The sequence below is a fragment of the Hibiscus syriacus genome, unplaced genomic scaffold (genome assembly GCF_006381635.1).
Source record: "Hibiscus syriacus cultivar Baekdansim isolate YM2019G1 unplaced genomic scaffold, ASM638163v2 tig00113725_pilon, whole genome shotgun sequence".
Lineage (NCBI taxonomy): Eukaryota > Viridiplantae > Streptophyta > Magnoliopsida > Malvales > Malvaceae > Hibiscus > Hibiscus syriacus.
The window spans coordinates 18,581,790-18,601,421 of NW_024063471.1; the positions used below are offsets into that span (position 1 = coordinate 18,581,790).

The 19,632-nt window shown below is 34.2% G+C and overlaps 1 long non-coding RNA gene across 1 annotated transcript; it reads right to left on the reverse strand.

The window, feature by feature from the left end:
* Positions 1 to 2,175: 2,175 nt before the first annotated feature.
* LOC120187511 lies at positions 2,176 to 3,525 on the reverse strand. The gene is made up of 3 exons (XR_005522294.1): positions 3,478 to 3,525; positions 3,218 to 3,285; positions 2,176 to 2,573 (listed from the first exon to the last, which is right to left on the reverse strand). It is a non-coding gene; the product is annotated as an uncharacterized LOC120187511 (long non-coding RNA).
* Positions 3,526 to 19,632: the final 16,107 nt, after the last annotated feature.

The window sequence follows — 19,632 nt, forward strand, 5'->3', positions numbered from 1 at the left end:
GTAGACATTTCAAAATCATCGGTAATTTTAATAATCTCCTCGTCTTTTTAATTCTTGATTTCTCTTATATACTTTCTAAACTTTCTGATAGTTTCCTCTAATCTAGTTACCCTATTAAACACTGGGGTATATCTTCCACATAATCGAGGAAAATCCTTGATAGCCCTAACCTTACTAGGGCGAGATACTAAACTCTCCTTGAATCCAATTGAATTCACTAGTAGAAAAAACCCCTTTAATGACGCGCATTGCGCGTCATCTATGGGTGCAGATGACACACATTTTCCTGTCGTTGAAGCCACCGACATGAATTTAAGATGACGCGTAACTGTGCGTCATAAATTTATGACACAAATTTATGACGCGGATTTATGGCACACATTTATGACGCGCATTTATGACGTTCATTGAACTTCATTGAAGCCCCGTCATAAATTAAGATGACACATATTTGTGTGTCATAAATATAAGATACACATGTATGACTTACATTGCGTGTCATTGAAGCACACATCATTAAAAAAGATGACACACATTCGTGTGTCGTGATTGTATTTCGTAAATTATATATATATATATTGTAGATTGACAAATAATCAAACTAAATCACATTTAATGCCTCATAATACTAAATATATATATATATATATATATCATATTATATATAAGCAATCCATTTGCATACAATATATTCACATTAAGTTTCAAAAATATTGTAATCATATGTCGATACAAAATATCACGGCATAATAAAGTTCTACTAATATGCTCTCGCCATCCGGGTGTGCACACAAAAAATAATTGAAAATAATTGCAACAGTTAAAACTATTTGCAATATATAGAACAAACACATTCCTAATATGCACATTAAACTTCTGAAAACACCTTCCTTGGTCCAGTATATTTATGCACAAACATGCACTCATGTTTCAACAAACCAAATGACATCTTACTTTTTGAAACTCTATCAGATTTTTCAGCAACTTTGTATTCTCAATTCCAATGGAGTTGAGGCTTCCTGATTCTAGTTGTGTTTCATCAACCAACAAGTTTGAGTTCAGCAATGTTGTTTCCAGCCAGACTCTTACGGCTTAACCGAAATTACAAAATGAGCTCCATCATTTTTACATCATAAACTGGTTACTAGAGTTTTAGAATAATATTAAGGTGCAAAGGTACAGATTAAAAACCATAAACATGTTGACTATACCTCTCCAACATCAGGCTCATCATTTTCCTCAATGGCATCCACATCTTCAAGCTCCATCTCAAATATGCCTTTGCTGAAATCATCTTGCAAAATGGCATCCCATCCGATCTCCAATTATATGAAACTCTAATAAACTCACCGGTATACAAACCCAACAATTTTTTATTCCAAGGCAAATTCAATTCACTTACATCTAGTTCTATCAGCCGGTCCACCACATCCATAAGCATTGTTCTTCCAACGAGTTCTCCAATTTCATCACTCTCTAATTTTTACATGTTCTCCACATATATCACAACCGTCTACAGAAAAAGTGGATAAGCTTCAGATTCAATGTTCTTAACAAGTTTCAATAATAAAAACAGGCAGTTGCAGGCACAAAAGCAACAGAAACATGATATAATTGTTCAAGAAATTGCATTGAAGAACTTCACTAAAACTAAATCGAACGGTGTCTTACATTGTCATCCATTTGGGGACTAGAATCAAATGAATACGCACAAAGCATAACAACATTAACTTTTAAAGACGGTATATACTCCGACCAGAACAGAAAAATACATAAAAATTTGATGATAAAAGGACATCTAAATTCCCTATTAAGAAAATTCAACTTACTCGGTCCTTGTGATAAATTGTTGGCATTCCTTGCAGAACTACGGTAAATAATCTCAAGGGAGAAAGAGGGACATAATCAACCATAATGTTGGTGCAAAACAAATTAGACAGGATCACATAAGACAGATATGAATAATATACAACTAAAATGCTTAAGTCGATATAATAATGTATATGTGAAGTGTATAGATGCTTGCATGATCTACATCACAAAATTCAAATTTACAAGCAATTACATCAAATATCAAAGATAAAACATGCCTACTAAGAAACAATATCGGGTATCGACCATAACAAAATAACAGACTTCACCTTTCGCGTCTTTTTATTCTTGCCTTTGTCAATTTCTTCACTTTTTTCACTCTCAACATATGATACTTTCCTGACTGACCTACTAGAAGTACGAATTTCATTATGTCTTCCCATGCTTGTTGCCATATTAGAATGAACATTAATTTTATGATGATTTCCACTTCTTCGTGTCATACTCTTGAAATCCCCATCGCTTTCACTGTCAGAATCCTCAGTTGAGTAATCATCCTCATCAAAAGACAATCTCCCTCTTCTTTGTCGACTGGAGGATTTATGTTCTCTAGTGGGTTTTACATTATTACACCCAACTTTAATCTATTGCCTGCCCGTGGGTTTCTTTTTAAGATAAGAATCGTCTTCATCTGTAACATTTATTTCATCACCATTACTATAATCTTCTTCCTCAGAATATTCACCATCCCAGTCTTTATCCTGTTTAAGAACTAAATTAGTGGGGAGAAAGATCATGCAAATGATAAGGCATAAGCAACACAACCATCAAGAGTCAAGCTTCATGACCAACTAAGAATATAATTTATTATGGATAATCTTAATTGTGGCCCTATAATTGAATATCGTTACACAGTAGTATTCATCACCATTTCCAGTAGAATAAAAGAAGAGGTTTTGAAACCCTATTTTTTACATTCTACAAGAGGAAGAAATTCCTAACACTTAACCCCAGCATAGTAACGAATATGTTCTCTTACATGGTACAATTAAATTCATGGAATTAAAAGGCTCCATCTTTAAGTGGTTAAAATAGTTTCTTTTTTTTTACCAGAGGGTCATGACAGCTAAAAGTTAAAGTTAAAGATTGTCAAAAACATAATTTACACTTATCAAGCAAATACTTATGCCGACACTCGATCCCTAGTCTATGTAACATCAATCTACATGCTTCAAGTCCTATAATTCACATTTTGATATTTTCCTGGTTATCTTTCCCTTACGACAAAGAAAGGATTGGATAAAATATGCCTTTAGAAAACTTCAAATGTGAAGGAGAATAACATAAAAATCATAAAATTAAAACTAGAACAAAAGAAGTTGAGAAGTAAAAATAATTTAATAACCTTATTCCCTGCATGAGAACTTGCAAGTCCATAGTTAGGCTCAAAATCTGCATCATGAGGATCATCTTCTGCAAATAAAACAGTAAAAACTTGGCATCTCAAAATCAAGGGAACAAAAATATTATTGCATATTTAAAGGCTAGGATTATATATAGCCGATAAATCAAAAACACTAATTTATTAAGTCTTAGTGACTCAATAAGAAATGTTGTACTAAGAAATAAGGTAGCAAATGAAGACAGGAAGGGAAGGTGTATTACCATCTTCTTCTCATAATCTGCATCAACATCAACATTGTTATCGTCATCATTGTAGTTACGGTAATTTAACACTCTTGAACTCCTGGACACATTGCTCCCGATAGAAACATGATTTGACTGTGGTCTAATATTTAACCTAGTAGAATTGACAAAGCCTCTATGATGCATTGTATTACCTTGCTCTTCCCCATCCTGTTCATAGTATTCATCAGATAACATCTCATCTTCTGGGACATCAAAGTGACCCCTTTGAGTCTTGCCAACATCTTTTTGTGCCTCATCAACATCTGATTCTAATATATCATCCCTGTCATCTGATGAATAATACACTGAACCTCCTAAAATTCTTATGGTCTGATTTTTACTCCAACCAGAATCAGATCCACCATGGCAATCCATAGGCCGACAGTCCTTCCAAAAATTTAAACCCCAATTCCCGGGTGCTGTTCTTTTTCTCACTGGCTGAAAATTGGAATTTAAAATACCAGCCCCATTATCAGTAACTATATCACGATGCAACCTACTCTGCTCAAAATTTGAAATGCCAGCCACGTCACTTTGATATTGTCCATCCATGTTAATACCAAATTCTCTTTCACTATCAGTCCCATCTATGTCCTCATTCTCTGTTGATCTCAGAACCCGACCAATGTTTTGCCCATGCCTTTTCTCTTTCAAGACACCATGTGAGACTGTTTCATTTGAATAGTTCCTAAAACATGCCATCCTCTCACTTTAAAATCCAAGGCATATAACTCCACTCTTTAAAAACTTGGCAAAAAGATTAGGGAATGCAAAGCACCTTCACAATCTTGGCTGAGAACCTGGAAAGTTAATCAGCCAAATGCCAAAATTTTAGTCTTTCTGAGATAAATCAGAACACACAATTGACAGAGGAATATAAAGGGAAGCGGACAACAAAAGTAAGGTGCTGCACAAAAAGAACTTCGAGACAAATGAAAATATAAACTTTCACGAAATAATACAATTTACTAAGAAAATGGCAATCCCTACCCAGCTGAATAATTAAACAATTCCATGTCCAACGTTGAAACTCTTTACAGTTTGCAACATTTTCTGAGCAACTACAGACGTCAACGAGAAAAACTTAGTTAAATGCAAATTCAAAGTCATTATTGACGTTGCAAGGAGTGAAAGACCATATGAAAACGTCAAAAATCTTTACACAGAACTGCAAATTTCATATAACAATTACTCAGTTGCATCAAATACAATTCTAAAGAACAAAGAAGCACAGAACTAGGGACAAGAAAGTGTGAAGCCAAACTTAATGAACTCAAAGTCACACACACTTGTTTAATGAATTCGAGCTCATGGATGAACTTTCTAACCAAAACTATCCACAAAATCAGAAAACCCTAACCCAAAGAAGAGAAGAAAAGCCTGAACTGAACAAGCCAAACAATAGATCGGTCACTCCAAGCACGGAAATGAAAAAAATCAGAAACTAGATACATTGATTAATAAACCCTAAAATAAAAAGTACAAGCAACAGTTCACAACCCAAGCTTCTAAATCCACATCCTCGAGGATAAAATATTAAAAATTAAGAATCGCACGCCAAAGAAACTCGATTATTGATCGAAACAAAAAAGCTGACCTCTAAGAAAATAAAATGAGAGCTTTTATGCTAATAAGAAAAAGAAACCATTGGGTATAATTGGAAAAGATGCACAAGTTAACAATCGCGAGCACCTTTTAAATCGTCGGGAACACCAAACACAATCGGCCGCCAAATATTTTGAAAATGAAGAGACCGTTTTAACTCAGTCACGTTGACGATGGGGTCAGCGTGGACGTACTCGTTGAAAAGAGAAGTTTTAGTGTATCCAAAGAAACAGTTCCAAAGGGGAGGAAATGGAGGTTGGTGTTGGTCAAGAAACGGAAAGCGATTTTAGGGGAGAAGGAGGAGGAGAGGTGGGATGAGGCAGAGGGAGAGACGGTGGCGCGGTGGAAGAGACGAAGATCGTCGAGTTCATCGGAGGCGGAAATGGGCGGCAGAGGCTGGGATTTAAACTCGGGCCTAACAAGAAGAAGAGAGTCGGGATGAAAAGCAGGAGAGAAAAGGAGAGAATGAAATGAGTGAAAAACATTAGGCGGGGAAGAAGCGGGAAATGTGAAAGTAATGGGGGAAATTAGAGTACGACTCCTAAAGATGACATACAATTAAAAAGTGTACTCCGTGTTTTTGGATTATGACTATTAAATATGACACACATTATTGTAAGTCATTAATCGTTCAGATTTTAAAAAACATGACATTTGTTTATGACACACATGTTTTGCAAGTCATAAATTAGCGTGTGTCATCGTTCGTGTGTCATTAAAGGTATATTTTCTTGTAGTGATTGGTTCTAATATCGATTCTATTTCTAATATTGTCCACGTTCTTACCCTAGTTCTTAACTCCTAACATCTAACACATACATTTCTATATTATATTATTAAGAAGTAGCATCACTAATAAAATCATACCAGATCAGTAATTTTGACCTCATAATGGCATGTACATATTTCTAATATAACATAGGCTCAGTTTAGGCTGAGATAGACTAAACATGCTGCTCTAATACCAATAAATGTAAAACTCATAGCCCATATATGTCTCACATCAACTTGACAAACATTTACTGAGCATAAAAACTTAAAATCTCATATTTTTTTTACTTTCTTTGTTTCAATTTAAAAACTTTAATCTTATTCATATGAAATCGTAAAATAAATTTAATCAATGAAAACAAGTCCATTTTCAATCAGTAAGTAGGTAGTTCATAACTGTTCATAATTATATATATCACTGCCTAAATAATGCTTAATTTAAAAACCAATTAAAACCAGTCAAAATATTCATTTATAAATACGATTATAATTAAAATTAACCAAACATTAAAACAGTTCTAAATTGCTATTTCATACCCCTTTTATTATAAATATGATAAATTAACACGACATATATAATGTACACACCACTAATAAGTTAAAGTTAGGATGTCTTTCTGATACTGTCGGTAGGTTTGATATTCCACAAGATGCTGGCAAACTTTTCACTTCACGTCCTCTACCATATTTGAACCCACACAATAGATCAACACGTGCTATGTAAAACTTAGTGAGGCAAAAATATAGCTAAAATATAAATTCCATTAAATATAGGCAAATAAACTATAATTTAAATAAAAAAAAATTAAAACTTCAAACCAGGCTAGTCAAGTTGTCTCCCTTCTGAAAACCTAAAAATCATCATCTCATGATTTTATCAAAAATCATGTAAGTCATCATCAAATATCATAAATAACTTTTATTCTTTTATTTCGAACATATTTCAGAACTTTCTTTTCAATTCCATATTCCTTTCTATATACAATCATAACTTTCACATTTACTATTATAACCCAATGTATATGTAAGAGAATATAAGGTACATGAGTCAGAAGAGTGCTATCATCTCGGAATCATAATACACACACAATAAATCGTACTTCCATCATAATTCAAACTTCTCAAAACATTCATTAAATTCCATGAATATTTAGTTTCACTATCAACTCTTCAACTTTTACTAATTTCATAATACAACCACTAATTATGAATTCTTTCTAGAATTCATACTAACTTTCCTATTTAATCCATAATGGCTCTTCACATTAATCACATAAAATTTCTAGCAACTAAATAAAACACCCAATTCAATCCTTTAACATTTAAAATATTGTAATTTCAACCCAAACATTCCTAAACTTTTAATTTCAATCACCCAACTTCATAAACTCAAAATTTGATTCAAGCTCATTAATTAAACTCAAAAACCAGCATGATAATACTATTTTCCAGCATTGAAATTTCTTGTTCAAAATAATACCATCACCTTTATAAAATCACTCTCAAGTACCTTAAGTTTTAGGAACCTTTCGAATTCATCCACTAAAATTATCAAACTTGAAATTTTAGTTCCCAACAACTTTCCTAACTTATAAATTCCAGCATATTATCCTTATAAATCAATACTAAGTCCCTTAAATTGTATATTTTCACATTAAAGACCCAAACTTCTCAAAACTTGTACATTAGCCCTTTTCTAACTCAAGCTTCCAAATTGATTCAAATCAACCTAAAAATACATAGAACAGTTATAATATTCATTCTAGACCATAGGAACTTTTTCAACATTTTCTCCTTAATTTCTTCCCTATGGCCGAATATATCATGTCACAATAGGTGGACTTTTTGTTCAATCTCAAACATGAATTCAACCTCCCATGATTAAATTCATGTATTTCCAATCACTACAACCACAAATTAAATCAAAATCCATTAATTCTCCATAAATCCTAAAGTGACCAAACCTAATATAAGCATGTATAGATAATTTAAATCATCATACATACTTTAGAATTAATCTCCAACCTTAAAAACATAAAAATTCTTTATAAACTCTTCAAAATAACCAAACCCTTCATAATCCTAATCATCAATTCTCATCACACAAACATTTTCACTACACAATATTTATGCCAAATGATAGAGAATTTCATGTCGAATAATTATCTATTTCACAACCTAGTCCAAAAATCATTCAAATAGCATTAAAAATTGAAACAAAGTTTTCTTACCTTGAGCAAGAGGAGTTTCGGCCAAGAAAAAGATAGGAGCTGAAGATGTTGATTTGTTTCTCAATTATTATAGAATTTAAAAGCTATTACACTTGGCTTAAATCTAATTTAATTAAATTCTTAATTAAACTTTTAAGAAATTCCATTATAGCTATTAATGAATCCTACAAATCACCATATGAAAATTTCCCCAATAAAATATTCCTTAGTAAAAAATATCTCAACTTGGATTTAACTTTTCACTTTGGCCATGCAATTTTTGAAAATTGCATTTTAGTCACTAAAATTCCACTGTTCGACCAAATCTGAAAAAATGACGCTAATCTGAGCTAAATTTCTCTAATCTAAAATAGGTAAATAATATTTACAACCATTTTATGGCATCCTCCAAATTTTCGTGAAATTCCGACTCGATCAGATTATCCGATTTGTATATTGAATTTTATCTCTTTATAGTTTTTAACACAAATCTTGTACCGAAAATCTGATTCCCACGAAAATCCTTGTTTTAGGCCAAAATAATCATATACGTACTAAAATAACTTTTCAAAATTATATTTTTCGTCCCTAAACTTTTACAAAGTTTATACTTTAGCCCTCAAACAAAACTTATATTTTAGTCACTAGTCAAAATTTGGAGTATTACATATGTGTAGTGCGAAAGATTATTCAGAATCTGGTATTGATTCAGGAAACTAAGGTGTATATATTCAATTGTATTAAAATTAGAAAGCTTTGGCCAAATCTGAATATTAACTTTATTTCTTCTCCTTCTCTTGGGTCATCTAGTGGTCTCCTTTGTATGTGGAATTTGAATTTTTCCAAAGTCTTTAATCAGTATGTGTTCATAAGATTTATCATGCTTATTGGATTTTTCCCGTCCAAGAATTTGAAATGTAGGTTAATGAACGTTTATGGTTCGACAGTAGACTCAGAAAAATATACATTCTTGGATGAACTACTAAACTTTACAAAGTCTTGGCAGATTCCTTTATGTATCAGGGTGACTTTAACATGTTCCTATATCTTAAGGAAAATATGGATTTCTCCTTAAATAAAGCGATTATTGAATTGTTTAAACAATCTGTATTTGATGTTGGTTTAAAGTACCTTCCTCTACAGGGGGAAGTTCTCATGGAGCAATAATTGAGACCCTCTCTCATTTGTAAGATTGGAGCGATTCTTGGTGTCAGTGGATTTTGAGATCACATTCCCTGATATTTCTGAAAAAATATTGGAAAAATCTCTTCTAAGCCACAATGTTGTCCTACTGGTCGAGTTATCTATTAACTGGGGGCCTGAGCGAGATGCTTTTATTTTTGGTATGAGGAGGAAGAGTTTGCTAATACGATGATCAACTCTATAATGAAATCAAAGTAGTTGAATTTACAGATAAAGATTAGGGGTTTGATGAAAAGCTCTAAAATGGCTTTTAATTAATAGGTAGGAAATTCGATCGGGGGCTCCACTAATGTAATTTATAGCCCTGAGAAGGAAATTTTAGCTATTGAAGATAGATCGTAGAGACCAAGTTATAAGGAAGACATGTCGTATATGCTAGCTAATTTGAGGATTCAATTGTGGGAGGAGTTCCAAAAGGAAGAAACTGCTTGGCTTCAAAAATTAATGCTAAGATGGTTCAATGAAGAGGATAGGAATACACGATTTTTTTCATTTGACTACATCAACCAAGAAAAGAGTGAATTTCATTACTTTATTGAGAAATGAAGAATGGTTATTTTTTATCCTGTTAGTACTAAAGAGCACGTTTTTAATTTATTCTCTAAAGCTTACAATAAGAGGCAGTCACTTGAGGGGATAGGTAAGCCTTGCTTTCAAGCAAATCAATGCAAATCAAAATACACTCATTGAAAGGGAATTTACGGGGGTAACGTGTGGGATGCCCTTTATTGGACTCCGGGGCCGGATATATTTAACTTAGGATTTTTCAACAAATTATGGTCACAACCAAAATGAGACATTATATGTTTCTTTGATGATTTCTACTAAGGAAATAATTGGGAACCCGAAATTAACCAATCCTTCATCAGTCTCATTCTAAAGCTTGTTAGTCCAGAATCCTTCGAGGATTTTTTCCCTATCAACTTAGTTAGGGGCTTGTTTTAATTACTATAATTTTTTTTTATCGAAAAGGCTTTGGTCATGCATTGGGTAGATTATTGGGGAATCACAATTTGTTTCTATTTTGAGTTAGTAGATTTTAGACTGTTCTCCAATTTCCAATAAAGCCATAGATTTTGTAACACCCAAATTTTGGCCTAGTAGTTTTGGCCGAGAGGTATGTGGGCTTCAAGGATTTCATAATTGAAGTGGTTGGGCCGAGTGTGGCTTAATTGGATTAGGATTGAGCCAAATTGGATTAGGATTGAGCCAAATTAACCATAAAAAGGGTATTTTTGAATTGTAGAAAGATGAGAATGATCAAAATTATATTTAACCTATTTTAAAAAAGATGAGAGATTTTATATATCCTTTCATCTTCTTCTCATCACTTTCTTCATTCTCACTTCTCTTATTCATTCTCTTCTTCTCCAAGTGCCATAGCTAAGGGTAAGTCATTTGATCCATTTCCTGCTTCTTTTAAGCTTCATTTTCATCAATAATTCCTCCAACACATTGTTTTAAGGATTCAAGCTTTTGGCTTCTTATTTGCTAGAGAAAATGGGGGTTTTATCATCCAAGCCCTAGAGGAGAGTGTTGGGCGGTTAAAGGAACTTTATTTTGGGATTCTAACACCAAGGTAGTGTATTTCTATTCCTTTGGAGTGTTAAAGCTTTCATAAGCATGAATAATTACTAAGATTTGTGTATCTGAGCATTTTAGGGTTTATACTTGATTTCATGATTAAATGATGTTTTAGATGTAAAACATGTGTTTTTATGCCACTTAATAAGTGTGATTAGAATGTCAATACCCAGTAATGAACCTAAGTCGAGTATCGGGCTAGCTATTTTTTTAAACAGCAAACAAAAAATACAATAATCATCATAAAATCACAAAGCGCGTAGAGACTTCTCTAGAGATAGAGAATGACTAAAATGCCTTCAAGTAAAAAATAAATTGAATATAGTCGTTTAATAAACTAATAGAAGTAACAGACTAATAAACTATTGTATAACGTTCTAGGCAAGAGAACGAGCAAGATAGCAGCTAGTGAGAGGGTGACCTCACTTTAATGTGTCTAGTTATGCTAGAGTGTAGTCAGGCTACCTTAGTTGCTTTAGTGGGGCATTGTCAATGTTATGTGGCCTTAGGACCCTTAGTTATGCATATATTGGTGTATTAGTCCAGTACAATAAATATCCTTAAAGCTTGGTTTGATGACTATGTGAGACCGAGCTAAGGCTTCAGTTGAGCGAAAATTATATGATGCTATGTGACATTGGGTTCCCCTTCCTTGATCGACTTGATGACTATGTGAGACTAGGGGATTATTTAATAGCTTAGTGGGAATTTCACTAATGTTATGTGACACCGTGTTCCCTTAGTTCACTAGTGTCTGATGGCTAAGTGATACCACATACTAGCAGTGTTGTATTCAGATAATGCACAACAGAGTAAGTGTTGCATTCAGATAACACACGAGTGTCAGTGTCGCATTTATAGTCAATGTGGTTAGAGACCCAATAGAGGTGTACTCATAGCGAGGCCCTCAGTAGTATCGTATTTAGATAATACAAAACTCATTGTTCGGATGTTTTCCATTCGTAGGTCAGTAGCTAGAGTCGATCATGGAGCCCTGTCACAACAAGACTCCCAACATCTACTTCAAAGTTCTATACTGTAGCTTTAGTGGGCATATGTATTCATAGGAACCTTATTATTGTATTCAAATTTATAACTCAGAGTTTTATTATTTTTATTTTAAATTATGTGTCACAAAGCTCCGTTTTATTAAATGTTTTGTAACTATCTTGTATTCCTATTTTGATATTATGTATTATGTTTTGAAATGCAAATGAACATTTTTTGAAAAATCAGAGATTGTCTAGGTAGTCCAATGTGATACTTTAGGCCTAATCGGGTTTAGAGTATTACATTTAGTGATATCAGAGTGTCAGGTTGAGTCGGTTATAGGGCCTAGTGGTCAGTTTTATTAAGGTCTTAGTGAATAAATGCCCCTAGGTACTTAAAGTACTTGTATAAGTCTAGAATCCTGATCGTGTTCCATTTATTAATTTACTTGTAGAGTTTTACGATGGTTGATAATTTCGAACGTGGTCATAAGGATAGGATTGAGAGTCGATACTCTCATCCCGATAGTGTCAGCGATGGGTTCCTTCATAAGGTAGAAGATCATGGGATCTTGTTAGGTGTAGGAGTCATCGAGGCAAACTTCTTCAGAGGTTTTACTTTCACTCTCAGAGAGATAGTGGATGCAATTCCTAGAGTGTAGACTGTTCATCCAGCCACCTAGAGTACTTTAGCACATAAAAAGTCCTCATTAGAGAGGTCGAGGAGGTACAAGACATTTTCTTCTTCGATTCAAGCGATGATGATTCGACCAATCAATGTTGAGGGACAACATGAAGATGTTGAAGCGGTTTCACCTTACCTTAGAAGGTAAGTTAGAGTGTGTCACCGTTTTACTCAAAGGTGATGCTATCGACTGGTGAAAGACTGTAGAGATGGCTCTACAGCCATGTACCTACATGGGATCAGTTCCTGAGCGAGTTTAGAGGCAAGTATATCGGTGAGGCACACATGGATGGTTTGAGAATGCAATTTTCTCACCTAGTTTAGGGAGAACACTCAGTGTATGAGTACGAGAGAGATTTTCTTCGATTGAGCTATTATGCTCCAAAGTTGGTTGCAACTAAGTCTTTGAGGTGTAAAAGGTTACTCGAGGGACTTCATATTGATATCCATACACAATTGGTGACGAACTCGCCTAGCGTGTTTTTAGAGTTGGCATAAAAGGCTAAGGTCGTGGAGGGGATGTAAATAATGAGGAAGTGTTTGTTGGGAAAATCAGGTAGCCCAAGTATAAGGGCTTGTATACCAGTGGATCTATCTCAATTAGTGGTAGAGAAAGCCAGAGGTTCATGAAAGTATAGGAGAGTGATGTTATCGTTTTCACTCCAGTTGAGTCAGGGTTTAACATGGGGTCTCATAGGAGACCGCTAGCTTCACAATATGTGGCGAGCTCTAAAGGCTCTGATAGAGTTGTGAGATATCCAGAGTATGAGTATTATGGAAAAAAATCATCAAGAAATGTACTTTGAACTTTCTAGGAAGTGTTATAGATGTGGATCCTTGTCGCATATGATAAGGGATTGCTCTAGTTCAGATGGCAATATTTACTGCGATCGAGGAAAGTGATCTCAGTGGTTCAACATAGTAGAGAGCCTAGCCATAGAGGTGATGGTTCTATGCTCAGGAATGAGAGTAGATAAGTGGATATACTTATTCCTGATTCTACTATGTGTGAACTAACTTATCAGATCATAGAGAGGTAGGGTCAAGATGTTGATGTCACATATGAGATGCCATTTATGTTTTTAGCTACCTCAGTTTTTTATGTTTCTCCCATAGGTATAAGTGCATGCATTCTTCTGTAGTGTTAAGTGAACTAGGTAGGAAAATTATTTGTGTAGAGGATCGAAAAAGTATTCGTGTAGAGGATCCGAGCGTGAGTATCCAAGTGCCTAGTCAGTAGGCCTTAATGGAATAAAGAATATTACCTTAGATATTCTTTGAGAGCTTGGGCCAGGCTCAATAGTCGAACTAAGGGCAAGGTGTTAGCACAAATGTTGATTTGACCTCAGGATTATAAGTCTATAGTATGAGAATAAGTGGTTGTTCCTTGTTGAATTGAAAGTTAACTCTAAGAGAATGTTGACCCGTAGAATCCTCCACACTTATGTGTTCTTTAGAGGAATATCTGTGTGAGTTGTCAAGTTAGATATGAGACTTTAAAGATGCTTTTACATTGCCAGTAGAGGATTTTTATGACCAACCCGGATAGATTTAGTAATCACAAGTTCAACATTGGAGATAAGGTTCTCTATGAGAGTGTTAAGAATACCCATGTTACTCTTGCCAATATATCGATCACCTTGTTTTCCCAAAATATCAGGATATATCTCAACTAGTTCCTAGACACTTCAGTTGCTAACTGGGTGCAGATGCCCCAAGTACTCACGATGAGTATGTTAGCAGGGTGTACGTTCTAATGTAACAGTTCCAAAATTTCACCCTAATTACTAAGGGTACTATAGGTAAAATAGTGAGTTATGAGTCTCGAGGTATAGAGAACCTTATGATATCATCATAATGTATTCGTTCATGAACAGTAAGTAGTTTAGCTAGGTAAGCTAAGCCTTATCTGTGATGTCTTCGAAATATTGTTATGTGTTTTATATAACTACATAACAATATGCATCATTTTGTAATATTGTGTATTTTAGTGCTTGAGACTAAGATAGATTAAGTACTTTAAGATTCGATTGACTAATGTTAGCTATCACTAAATATCATAGTTATGGTAAGCAATCGTGGGTACCAAACGTAGTGGCATAATACCTTCAAACTCAAAGAGCAATTGATTGATCTTTGCTTTGTGTTAGATGCTCTCTTGAAGAGTTAGATGTTACTAGTTTCACTAAGCAAGTGGTTGATTTTCAATTGTGGGTACGTTAGATGCACGATTCAATCAGTAGAGCATGTATGAACCGAAAGGATAATGAGGAATAGTCAAGTACCGAAGATGAGTATTGAATCAGAGTTGCAAAGCAAAAGCGTAGAGATCAATGTTAGGAAGTCAAGAATTGTCATCATATCTTCAGTAGTCATCATCGAGACGCTATTTGACAAGTGCCTATAAGATCTCAACGTGTAGCATGATGAGTTATCTAATTCCAACAAATATCATAGATTTATAGAATTATGCAGTATGTTGACTCGTCTTATTAGAGTTAGGTAGTGAAAAGGGTCACCGATAAAATTTTGGATCAAGGAGTAGCTTTTCCCTTGTGAAACATTTCGAGCACTCAATATTAGATAACAAGAACAAGATTTTTTGGCCTTGGGCCTTTCGAAGGTTATTGCTTAAGGTTCAACGCATATAGTGCCCTTTAGAAAATCGTATCGATTTTGTGAGTTATCGTGTTGCATATCATGATATGAGGATTTCTTCCTTAAGGATCAGACTTGATAAGAGTTTAGGTAATTGGAGGCTTGAAAGAGTATGAGCTAGAGATATGTCGTTATTTAATCTAAGTAAATTTTGAGGATGAAATTTCTTTAAAGGATGGGAGAGTTGTAACACCCCACATTCAGGATAGTAGTTTCTTGTTTACCCAAGAGGTATATGGGCTTTAAGGATTTCATAATTAAAGCCATTGGGTTTAGTGTGGGCTTAATTGTAATTAACCTATTTTTAAAAGGATGAGAGATTTTATATCTCCTTTCATCTTCTTCTCTTCACTTTCTTCATTATCACTTCTCTTCTTCCTTCTCTTCCTCTCCAAGTTACATAACTAAGGCTAATTTTTTGGAGCCAACTCCTACTTCTAAGCTTCATTTTTATCACTAATTACTCCAGCAACATTGTTTTAAGGATTCAAGCTTTGGGCTTCTTATTTTGCTAGAGAAAGTGGGGGTTTTATCATCCAAGCCCTAGTGGAGAGTGTTGGGTGGTTAAAGAAGCTCCATTATGGGATTTTAACACCAAGGTAGTGTATTTCTAATCCTTTGGAGTGTTAGAGCTTTCATAAGCAACAAGAATTGCTAAAACTTTTGTATTTGAAAATTTTATGATTTATGTTTGATTTCATGATTAAATGACGTTTTAAATATAAAACATGTGTTTTTATACCAGTTTATGGCCCTAATTAACCTCCTAAAGCTTTAGAAAATGATTAGAAACCAAAAATAAGACATTTGAAATGATTTTTAGATGTTTCCTAAGCTTAAATAAGACATTTCTAGGTTCGAGTATCGATACTGGATGAACAATATCTATATTGGATGAATTGGGAAAAAAATTGGGGATTTCTAGCTGAGAGTATCAATAATGTTGGGGATAGTATGATACAACCCTTACAGTATCGATACTTAGGATACCTAGTATCGATACGTTTCGTGCCTATGACTTCTGTGATAACTCACCAAATTTTTAACAACAAAAACCATTTTTGGTATCGATACTCATAGAGGTATCAGTACTTGGTCTTAGGGTATCGATATTGCAAGTATATTATCAAATAATACCTACTTTGGATGGTTAGATTTGACCTGGTTAAGGCCTATAAGAGCTAAGGATGATCTGTAATGGTGGAACATAGTCCGTGGGGGATATAAATGACCAAAGAAGCCTAAAAACACTCGTAGGAGTGGGTTACAACTGAGGTAACCATACTAAGTATAATACATTAAAGTATCTTTAATCGAGAACATATCAAATAATTAAGAATGAAGATCGTTGTAGAGAATGTACTGACAAGCGGTACGATAAGTAAGTTAGATTCAGTAATAGCAGAAATTGTGTGATTCGAGAAAATTAATAAACCGAAAATATATAAGTCGTCCTTCTAATTCAAGGGGTTTTAGGGAGAAGTACGATAAGGGTGATTAGAGTGTAGCTACCTAATAATGAACCTCAGTCAGGTATCGAGCTAGCTAGTGTTTCAGACAGCGTACAACAAACACAGTAATCATCATAAAATCACGAAACTCATATAGACTTTTCTAGAGATAGAGAATGACTAAAACATATTTAAGTAATGAATGACCAGGATAGAGCATCTTAATAAACTAAAAAAAGTAACATACTAACAAACCCTTCCATAACGTTCTAGGTAAGAGAACGAGCATGGTAATAGCTAGTGAGAGGGTGACCACACTTTAGTGTGTTTAACTATACTATAGTGTAGTTAGGCTACCTTAGTTGCTATAGTGGGGTATTTTCAGTGTTATGTAGCCTTAGGGCCCTCAGTTATGCTTGTACAATTGTATCACTCCATTGTAATAAAGATCCTTAAAGCTTGGCTTGATGGCTATGTGAGATCGAGTTAATGCTTCAATTAAACAGGAATTATATCGATGCTATGTGACATCTGGTTCCCCTTCCATGATCTACTTGATGGCTATTTGAGACTAGGGGATCAATCAACAACTTAATAGGAATTTCATTGATGTTATGTTATACTAGGTTCACTCAATCGACTAGTGTCTGATGGCTATGTGAGACCAGATACTAATAGTGTTGCATTCAGATAATGCAGATGAGTGTCAGTGTCACATTTAGATAATGCAAAGCAGTTATAGTCAGTATGGTTAGAGAACCAATATATGTGTACTCATGGCGAGGCCCTTAGTAGTGGATTAAGGGAAACGTGAGACTCATACTTCAGTGATAAAATAGTTAAACCTTGAGTAGGTGGTACTTGATTAAGATCATGCATGTACATACTGATTAGTACCATTTTTTATCATGGTTATGTTTATAAGACTCATAATGCTCTTTATGTTAGCGATTATACTATTGTGCTTTTTAAGCTCAGTGTTCGAATGTTTGTCGTTTGCGGGTCAGTAATTAGAGTTGATCGTGGAGCACTGTCACAGCAAGACTTCCAACATCTCTTTCAAAGTCCTACACTATAACTTTAGTGGTCATATGTATTCATAGGACCTTATTATTATATCCAAATTTATAACTCAGAGTTTTATTTTTTTTTATTTTAAATTGTGTCACGAAGCTCCGATTTGTAAAATATTTTGTAATTGTCTTGTATGTCTATTTTGATACCATGTATTATGTTTTGAAATGCTAATGAACATTTTTTTGAAAAGCAGGGGTTGTGTCTGTAGCCCAATGTGACACTTTAGGTCCAATTAGGTTTAGCATGTTACAGATTTTGTGTCTAAATCTAGACTTTGAGGTATCACATTCAAAATTGGTTTTCAGAAAGCATATGATACAATAGATTGAGATTTATTGATTCAGATTATGAAAAAAACGTGGCTTCAGAGATATATGGTGCACGTGGATTCTTAAATGCATCTCTTCTGCTAGAATTTTGAGTTTGGTAAATGGGGAGCCTACAAATCTTTTTCTATTTCGAGAGGTTTAAGACAAGGGTGCTCACTATCTCTTTTACTTGTTAATATAGTTGGAGAAACATTGAACCTGATGATTCAAAAGGCTATCCATCTATGACTATTTTCGAGGTTCTATATTGGCAGTAGGAAAGAATATACTCTAGTATCCCACCTACAGTTTGCTGATGATCTCTTGATTTTTTATGGGGCAGCTGAAGTTCAAATTCAGAATATTAAACAAGTTCTTAGATTTTTTAAGTTAGCTTCAAGTTTTAAGCTTAATCTAAAAAAAAGTAAAATATTGGGCATCAATGTTTAGTAGTCGTTGTTACAAAGATGGCCTAATTCTCTTGGTTTCTTGGTAGATAGGTTTCCATCCAGTTATCTTTGTCTTTCCTCGGGAGAAAACCAAAATTCTACATTCCTACGGGATCCTATGGTAAGTAAATTCACAAAAGACTTGAAGACTGGAAATCAAAATTCCTTTTGTATGGAGGTAAGGTAATGATGATTAAGTCCAATCTCACGAGCTTACAAATTTATTACGCATCTATGTTTCAAATGCCAGTTTCGATCTCTAATTGATTAAAGAAGCTTATGACAAATTTAATGTGCAGTGGAGATGTAGACAAATCCAATATTCATCGGGTAAGATGGGACCTATTGTGTAAATCGTTTCAAGAAGGTGGTCTCAGTATGGTTAATCTTGAGACAATGAATAGGTCTTTGTTGAGAAGATGGATTCTAAGGTATTGGAAAGAACAATCAAGTCTGTGGAGAAGGGTGATCTCTTGTTAAAAATCTGGCTGTGAGAATACATTACTGCTCCCGAAATCTTCCGATCAACATTTTTCATGGATTTGAAATGAGATATTAAAATCTTTCCATAAAGATATAACTCTCCAAAAGAGTTATATTTTATAATAACTTTACCTATGTTAAGCTTAAACTTTGCCATTAGTAGGATCATATTAGGATCATTTTAGGTTTTGTTTCATCATATTTTACATCATTTGCACATTGGGAGTGACTTTATATGCTTTGGGCTGTTTATGATATTTTTTGTGATTTGGTTTGCTGAAGTTGTGACATTGTTGATGATATAAACGTTGTTGTGAAATGATACAATACAAGATTACTAAGCCGAATATGCAGTAACTAGTGACTCAACAGGTAATTTTAAAATTTTATGGAATCGGACAATTGTCCAATACAACTATAAAATGGCTGGAAAATAAAGGAAAAATCATGTTTTTCCTCTTTGAGGATGCTGACCTTTAGGGATTACAAATGAAGCCTCTCTTCACACTCTTCACATCTCTTCTCTTTTCTACACACTTTTTTCATTTTATTTTCTTTTTTCCTCCACCGCACATGGAGGTTTGAATTCGTCGAGGAGTGTAGCAACAACCGAAGAGCAGTACGATGTAGTAGCGATGACCATTTAGGGTTCAAACTT